Here is a 9,708-nt window from a genome sequence, read left to right as displayed (position 1 = left end):
AACAAATACATGTAATATTCATCCCCTCAATTATATAATTCTTTCTTAAAAAAATCTAATTATTTTCATAAATATAATTACATTATTTAAACTTATAATAAATATAAAATAACATTTATAACTAAAATAAATTATTCATGTTTAAAAATCTATACTAAATAACCTATTTACATAAAATTTTAACTTATATTAAAATAAGAAACTCTAATTAACAAAAATTCAGATATTATAATATATAAATTTATCAAGTTTCAATAGGGGAAAAGGAAGAGGAACATGATGGCTTCAGCATACATAGACGCTACAACGCTCGGCCATAGCGCCTCGGTCCACAACCCACAAGCTTTTCCATTGATGCCCATTTTTTTCACGCAGATTGGATAACCATCGGATCTAGAGTGCAGTTCGCCTCCTCTCCCTGATGGTTCCAGTACCCTGCAACCCCGCCACTGCTAGAGAAGAAGCTCGAATCTGATGCAAACAATGCATGCAATCTGTATGCCTTTCAGGATAACCATGCTTTCATTGTTGCAGTGCGGACCAACGTCGTCACCAAGGGCAGGGACTTTAGAGAGAGTGACTCCAAGGCTAAGAAGAAGGATGGGATTTTGAGGAAACTTGACCTCAAGGACAAGAAGGGGTTTATCCGGGCCGATCTGAAGATGCATGTCATTACAGATCTACACTTCAGTTTGGCATTGTATGGATCTGGGTCCACCGATCATGCCAAGAAATGTGAAAAAACCCTCAGATCTGTAAACTATCTAATAAATCTGGTACACAAAGCACTGATCTGCCCACTAAAAGTTCAGATCTGGGGGCAAATAAGCACCGAAATAATACCCTATCCTGACCCACAAGCCCAAAAATTAGAAGAAGGTCTGAAAGGCAAGCTGAAAAGCGAAGATCTAGCAGTATGGAACCGGATGTCCTGGGCATCAGATCGAGGTATTCCAGGGGTTCCACAATCAGACACATACCCTACAGTGATAGATCTTACACAAATCTTTATCAAATCAACGGCAAGTAGGCATTACTGTCTAAGGCTCTAGAAGGGCAGAAGGATCTAGGAGCTCAGACTTAAAATACAGAGACTCATTGGCATACCAGCGCATAAGAAAAACCTGATCTTCATGGGATACAGACTACAGGACAACCATACCCTCCAGGATTACAAAATAACAGCATACTCGACCATCATCATCAATCTTCGTCTGTGGGGCGGATGTCCTCGAACCAGCTCAAAGAACATAAGCTTCTTCCGGATGTCCTGGAACCAGCTCAAAGAACATAAGCTCCTTCAAGGACACAAATAAGGGTAAAGGGAAAATGCAGTCCAATCCTACAACTTCCTCTGAACTCCCCAGGCCCTACATTGTAGAACAAAAACCTGAGAACCCTGCTCTTACCATTGCAATACCTGAGGTAAATACTATATACTCAGATCTATGTTCCCATGCAGTCATCTGCAGATTTAATGGTTTGTGGCCCAAATCTGATGTTCTGCACCAATGGATACACACCACATGGATAACAAACTGTGAAATCTACCTATGCCCCAAAGGATTTTTTATTGTAAGATTCAATACTGAACATGAAAAGGAACACATCCTCAACCAGGGACGATGGTTCTAGGGCAGTGTTGGGCTCTTCATCACTCCATGGTTTCCTGATTTTGATGCCAATACAATGGTGGTATCAAAGATGCTAGTATGGTTTAGGTTGCATAACCTCCCTATACACTTCTAGCCCCATAAGGTCTTAATCACTATAGGAAACACCTGGGGCAAATTTCTAAAGACCGACAGAGATAGGCTCATAAAGGGAATTTTTACTTTTGCTAGAATTTGTGTCGAAGTAGATCTCAACGAGGGACTAATAAAAAATATAACACTGAATTTTAACAACACACAGTGGATACAACCCTTGCATTACGAAAATACAGCGTTCCGCTGTCAGGGATGTCTACAAACAGGTCACTTGCATAGTGCATGTCCACAGGCAAGAAACACCCCCAAATGGAATAAGCATGAGCAAAGGAAGACTAAAGGATGGCAACATACAGAGCCATTGGTAACAAAAGTAGATACAACAGAGGATACATAATACAATACAGAAGAGCATGAACAAATAATATAGGACATCACACTAAAAGAAGAGGAAGATCCCAGTAACTCACTGCAGCAACAAAGTTCTCAATTAACAAGAAAGGAAACAACTGGTAACAAGAGAACTCACGGATCATAAAGATCCGAGTGAGACAACGACTCTCCCACAACTATGATAGAAAATCAGCTATCCATTGTAACTGCTACCCCCAATACTGGAGGTTTGCGGAAGGTGGAAAAAAAGAAAGGGCGAAAAGTATAATTATTTCATTTATTATTTTTTTGATTTTTGTGAAAATCAGAATAGATCTTTTGCATATGCTCTTCAGCATCTACAAAATGTAATTTTGTCTTATAAATAAAATTACAATGTTTTCCACAAACAAATAAAAAACTATAATTAACAATCTTACTGAAAAGAATTTTGACTTTAAAATTATAAAAACTTTGGACTTCAGAATGATGTAAGATACTAAAACCTTAGTAATAAGCTTAATCATAAGACGTTGAATGTCATAATTTTTTTCTTTCTTTCTTGTTTTTGTTTCGAGTGTGGTTTATTCTGCTACAGAGCGATATAATAAATATCTTGGTTAAGTATTCTGGTTATTTTCTTTAGTTTTCAGTGTGGTTAAATTTCTTCCGCGTATTTCTATTTCAGATCAAACATATTCCTAGGAAGTTAGTATATCAATTTTTAGTGGAACTAGAACCCAAATGAAGAAGAGAATAGCAACTCCAATTTATCATTCGAGTTATATTTATTGTGACCATTATTTTATTTTATTTTAAGTAATTGATTGCAAATGATGTAATGTAATAAATATGTTATGTATTGTTGTCGTTAGGTATAGATTTAATATAATTATTATTCAATTATTTAAAAAATATATATTTAGGGATGATGTAAGGTAATTATTAATATTTTAATTAGGTTAAATTATATATACATAAAAATAAATAAAAAGATTAATTTAATTTAATGTAAATATTTTAACTCCATCAAAGTTAAAAAATTAAAAAAAAAATTATAAAAATAAAATAATAATAAAAAGAAAAATGACTTTTGGTATTGACTCATGGTATTTATATGGAAGGAGACATTAAAGCAACCAAGATGCATCTTAACTTTAAGCATATAGAGGGATCAAATCTCTTAAGATGCAAATCTCTATTAGACTGAAAAAAAAATTGAATTGGTAGATCCACATTTAAGATAGATTTAAGCAGCTATCATGTCGATTTTGATAAAATCAAATAAAATCATTTACTATGTAAAATAATTTCTTACATATATATTGTAACCATGTAATTATTATAATTGAGATGACATCATGTGGTTTGACGAGATCATATAGATTAATTTCTCAATTACCTCATTTCTTCTTGAAACTATATAATTATTACTTTAACATATGGTTTATGAACATAATTACCTAATTTTGAACTCAAATTATGTAATTATATATTTAAAACCTTGTAATAAAGATACTAACTTGTAGTATTTGAATCAATTATATTTTTTACCCAAAAACTTGTAATTTGGGAATCGTAGTCAACTACTCTACATATTCCTAGAAGAATATGTTGTTTAGTGATGTTAGATGATCTCAAGAAAGAACAAAAAAATATGCTATATATATTTACATGATCTCAAGAAAGAACAAAAAAATATGCTATATATATTTACATATGCACATAAAAACATGTAAAAAAATAAAATCTATTTAAACAGAAATCAAATTTCTTAAAGTGCAATTTTGTGTAATTTTTTAATCATTTAATAAAAAATTGAATGACAAAGGAATTAAATTTTAAGAAAATGGAACCTTTTCAATATTGATAAATTTGTATTTAAAATAGATATATGATGATTGATAATCCAATTTTCTAGTTTTAAACAAAATCATATAATATATATCTCTCAATTATACCAACATAGATCCATCTTAATTCTAGAGAAGGGTCCATAGAGATCAAATCTCTTTTCACTTTATTAATGGTTTGCACCTCAACATAATTGATGAGCCTCCTTGTTTAGTAGATTCAGAATAAGTGTGATGACCCCGTAAAACATGTAATTATGAAAGTTACTATGGTAAGAAACTAATGTGAACTGTTAATTACTGTGTTAAATGATATTATTTTATTTATGAAATGGAAGATATTTTGGAAAAATGCTGGCAGTCTCCTAAGGGAGGATTTCTAAAGAAAAGAAACAGTTATAAAACTGAAAAAGAAACTAACCCTTCAGCCAGGAAAAGTCCTGGGAGGGAAACCCCTGGTCTGTTGTGACAGAGAGGGAGAGAGAAATTCGAGGAAAAAGAAAAGAGAAAGAAAAGGAGGGTTAAGTCTGGTAAGGACCAGATAACCCTAGCACAACAGTGCATGAGTCTTGTTGAGGGCTGCAGGCCTGCAAGACAGCTCGGGGGGAGAATCCAACGTATCGATGGATCTCATGGTTGGGTGGATAAGAGCAAGTATGTAAATTGCAGGTGAACTTCTGGAGCGATAACTCTGGTGCCTAATAGACCAGGTATGCGTTATTCACCTGAATTAGACTACTGTATTAGTATGCTGGGTGCTTAGAAGGAAAGTATGGTTGCACCTGAAGTTCTGTTGCTAACTAGATGGAACAGTATACATATAATATCTTAAACAGTTTCTAAGAGTGCCTAGAACTGGCTACTGAAGACAAATAGAGATTATCTGCTACATTCTTGCATGGTAACTGTAAAGAAGACGATGCATGATAACTGTAAAGAGAACAATGCATGATATCTGTAAGAAAACGATGCATGATAACTGTAAAGAGAACAATGCATGATTTCTGTAAGAAAACGATGCATGATAACGGTAAAGAGAACAATGCATGATATCTGTAAAAGAATGATGCATGATAACTGTAAAAAGAATGATGCATGCTAACTGTAAAGGAAACAATGCATGCTAACTGTATAAAAGCGATGCATGTAATTATATAGAAACTAATGCTCATTACTATATGGAAAGTCGAAGCATAGAAACGTTACAATGATCCTGAAAGATCATAACCATATGCAGAGCACGTGAGTGCGTAGTGGAAATGTATTATACTATTCAACAGCGAGAGGGTTTCTGTACAAATATAACAGTATAATGATTATGGAAAACATCAGAACGACATATAAACCAGTCGTATTTCTATAACAGCCGAAGAGTATATTGAAACATTAAGTACAGTATATAGTATAAAGTGAGGCCGTTTCAAAGTGAAACCATCGGGCGCTGTACCTAGGGTTTGGCCTCGATATGTATACGAAACAAGTAAAGACTACCACTGTATCAACGCAGAATACAACAGATAATAACATTAACATGATGTCACAGAACTGCTGTGAAAACGGCCGCTTAACCGTCGTATACAGCCATACATTGACAAGTTAACTTAGGGTTATTGGAGACGAAACCCTCGGAAGGATTATGTCTCGGCTCTGTTAAACAGAGGAATGATATAACCTTAAACAAGACGAGCTCAAACCATTGGAAACAAGTTCATATGCATAGCGAAAAACAAGTTGTTGATACAAATTAACCAAATGAAAAAAAACATGTACATCGTATTCAACAGGAAAAAAGAGATATTCATATATTAACAATGAGATAAATAAACCCCTAAAGGGTATGACGACAACCTGTTCATTAAAATGTTCAGCGAGCCGAGATGGACTCGTGGTCTTTCATAAATACAGAGTAAACATAGTTAAACATTCTTGAGAATAAGAGAAAATGAAAGGGGTAAATATCCCGTCTTGAGTTGACTCGATTTGGTTCCGGCAAGGGAGGCCATGAACCCTTAACAAATATACCCAAGTAGTGCCAAATAAATACAACATAAAACTGTAAACCAGAGAAGACGCAGGTACCGGCATGGGGAAGGCGACCGCGCATCCTAACCAGGGTTTAGCCGAAGAAAGGAACCCTGAGACAATACATAGGAGAATGCCATGAGGAACCCCTCAGGCCGAGATAATCGATACATGAAAATCATCCAGTTTAACTTCCGCCTATCGTATCTAACCAATGCTCTGTAACATTTTGTGAGAGAATAAATACCTGAGGATGCCTCGGCTGTATCACTTCTTCCCTGAGTGGTAGGAGGGATGAGAAACATCTACCTGCACATGAGAAAAACATTGGAATTAACCGTGAATGGATTAACCAGAAATATGAAACCCTGACGAATCAGCGCACTGTATTTATATTTAACATTTGACAGTCGAAGGGAAAATGATGAATCAGCGGTCTGCAGTCATTAGATACCTGAGCTAGCTTGCCGAGACCTGGCATATGGTGCAGGGATGGAGCCGCTGAATGGAGCAAGGGTTCGGCCTCTCCTCCAGGTGCAAATAAACCCGAAATAAGCGACTCGGTGGTATATTTGGAACCTGCTAAACCCTGAAGAAATATTAACCCTTAGATCTATGCAAGTGATCCTCACCGTCCATCTGAATGGTGGTCTGGCGCGCGAACCCGACGATTTCCCCAAGACTTCACATGGCCTCTGCACGGTGTTAGCCACCTGGCCAAGGTAGGTGAAGCCATTTAGTTTTCCGTTCACACCTGGCACCGGAAATAGATCGGAGAAGTAAGCCGATGGGCATGATCACCGTTGACCTCAACCTTATTATGAAAGTCGCCAATGATTCATAAACCATAAGCCAAGTGGAAAACCTTCAGTTAAGAGATTGGTAATTATATATATGTGTAATCATAGCAGCACGATTAGTGCTTTAATAAACGAACTGTATATATGTGTATATAGTTAGTCTATGATCGAATTTATGGAGGGTTATGTAAATAAAGGTTTACCATAATTTTTTTTTTTATTTGGTATATTACCGTGGAGTTGTGACAATGTGGTATCAGAGCAGAGGTTTCAAAACTGTGGCCTCTGGAGCAGTAAGATCCAGCTGCATGGAAGATTATCATATAGTTCCTATTTGAGAAGGAATTAATTCAGCTAACTGTTTTTCTGTTTATTAATTAGGAGATAAATACAGAAACAACAATCCGTTAACAGTCAACAATAAGATGGAGGAAATGCAGGGAGCTGACAGCATTCCTCGGGAAAATCCAGAGCTGTGGGTACAGCTTGGTGCGGAGACACGCAGTACCAATCTGGCGATACTCGAAACTGTTCAAGAACTGAAAAGAGAGATGGCACGATTGCGAGAAGACAACGCGCGTTTGACAGTGGAACAGGAAAGAATATTGAAGAGTCTGTCAGACAGACAAAATCCACCATTAGCCAATCCCAGTGCAGAACAGCAAAGGGCAACTGAAGAACGGAATTATGCACCTGAAATCTCAGAGGAGAAGGAGGACCATTCTGACAATGTATTAGAGCAACAGACTTCAAAGAGACAGAAAATGGAATTACAGGGAGAATTCCGGAAAATTAAACCTCCACATTTTGATGGAGAGCAGGAAGAAGCGGCAGAGGCTTGGTTAATTAACATTAATAAGTATTTCCAGCTGTATGAGTATGATCAGAATCTGAAGGTGCGGCTGGCCATATTCCAGCTACAGGGCAAAGCAACCCTGTGGTGGGAAGAAATTAAAATTGTAAAAGGAGTAAGTGATCAGAACATAACCTAGGAAAAGTTTCAGAAATACTTCAAGGAGAGATATCTAACCGAGCGTTTCTATGATGAGAAGGCACGGGAATTCCATGATTTACGACTGGGACAGCAGTCCATGGACGAGTTCATTAACCGCTTCACTTCCCTGCTTCGCTATGTGCCATATATCAAGGAGGAGAAGGCCAAAGTGCAGAGATTTGTGAGCAGCTTACCAGCCTATATAAGAGAACGCATTGAGTTTGATAATCCCAGGACAATGGATGAGGCGATTCGTAAGGCAAGAATCTGTTATCAGCAAAACAAGCAGAAAGGAGACATTTCAAATAAAAGGTGGAATGAAAGAAAAAGCAATAGAATTGCTGGTAATAACAAGGGAAGTCGTGGTAATGGCAGCAAGGGTGCTGGTAAGGGACAGATTGGCAGGAATATAGCAAAGAGTACCTTTCGGACTAAACCAAGTGAGAGCAGAATCAGTGAACCACCTGCCAGGTCCGACCTTGAAGGAATAACCCGACCTCCAGTTCAATGTTGGGGTTGTGGAGGACCGCATTATGTTAAGAACTGCCCTCAGCGTAAAGGAGTGGACCAAATATCTCAGATCCAAGAAGCATCGACTGTTGGGGAAGTGGCGCGCAGCGTACCAAGAATCAACGCAGCCTTGGATGACCGTCAAGCGGAATACCAACCGACCATGGTGGAGTTTGAAGGTAAAATTTCAAACCTTTCTATAGCTGTTCTTATAGACCCAGGAGCTACGTTGAGTTATGTTAGTCCAAAAATAGTAGAACAGTGTAAGTTACCTTCTGAAAAGTTCAGGAGTCCATGGCTGGTACAGCTAGCCACGGGAGCTAAGAGACGAGTCTTAGCCAAAGTTGGTAACTGCTCTTTCAGCATAGCTGGACAGCCAATTACAGCAGACCTGAATGTGCTCCCATTGGGATCCTACGACATCCTGATTGGTATGGATTGGCTGGAAAAGCATTGGTCGTTGGTAAACTGCAAGACCAAAACCATTTATTACAAGGATGACTTGGGACAGCAGCAAGAATTGCAGGGAATTAAACACCCTGTACAGATCCGGCCTATCACTGCTTCCCAGCTAGCTAAATGTCTCAGGAAGAAGTGTCAGATTTATGCTATCCAAGTTGGTTATGCAAACCAGAAGGACAAAACATCTGCATTGGACAATATTCCGGTAGTACAGGAATTTGTGGATGTTTTTCCGGAAGAGGTACCAAGACTGCCTCCAAAAAGGGATATAGACTTTACAATAGAGTTAACACCTGGGGCAGCCCCGGTGTCGCGGGCACCGTACCGGATGAGCGTACCCGAGTTGACAGAATTAAAAATGCAACTACAAGAGTTGCTGGATAAGAATTATATCTGCCCCAGCGTGTCACCGTGGGGAGCTCCAGTATTATTTGTCAAAAAGAAAGATGGAACTCTTCGCATGTGTATAGACTATCGTCAACTGAAAAAGCTCACTATCAAAAACAAATACCCCTTGCCTCGGATAGACGAACTCTTTGATCAAGTGAACGGAGCAAAGGTATTCTCCAAGATCGATTTGCGATCTGGTTATCATCAGATCAGAATTAAAGAAGAGGACATTGCCAAAACCGCTTTCAGAACACGCTACGGGCATTACGAATTTGTGGTGCTGCCCTTTGGCTTGACCAATGCACCCGCCACCTTTATGTGTTTGATTAACAGCGTGTTTCACAGGTTTTTAGACAAATTCGTGCTGATATTTATCGATGATATTCTGATATATTCCCGTTCCTATGAGGAACACGAAGAGCACCTGAGAATGGTGTTGCAAACTCTTCGTGAACATCAGCTATATGCCAAGTTTAGTAAGTGTGACTTTTTCAAGGAGGAAATTCAATATTTGGGCCATGTGATTACTAAAGAAGGAATTGCGGTAGATCCTGAGAAAATAAAGACTATCATGGAATGGCCCATACCCAAGGATG

This window comes from Pinus tabuliformis, chromosome X, assembly GCF_031772625.1.
Source record: "Pinus tabuliformis cultivar Carrire ecotype Pingquan chromosome X, CPIR1, whole genome shotgun sequence".
Lineage (NCBI taxonomy): Eukaryota > Viridiplantae > Streptophyta > Pinopsida > Pinales > Pinaceae > Pinus > Pinus tabuliformis.
Note: the sequence above shows the minus strand (reverse complement) of the source record.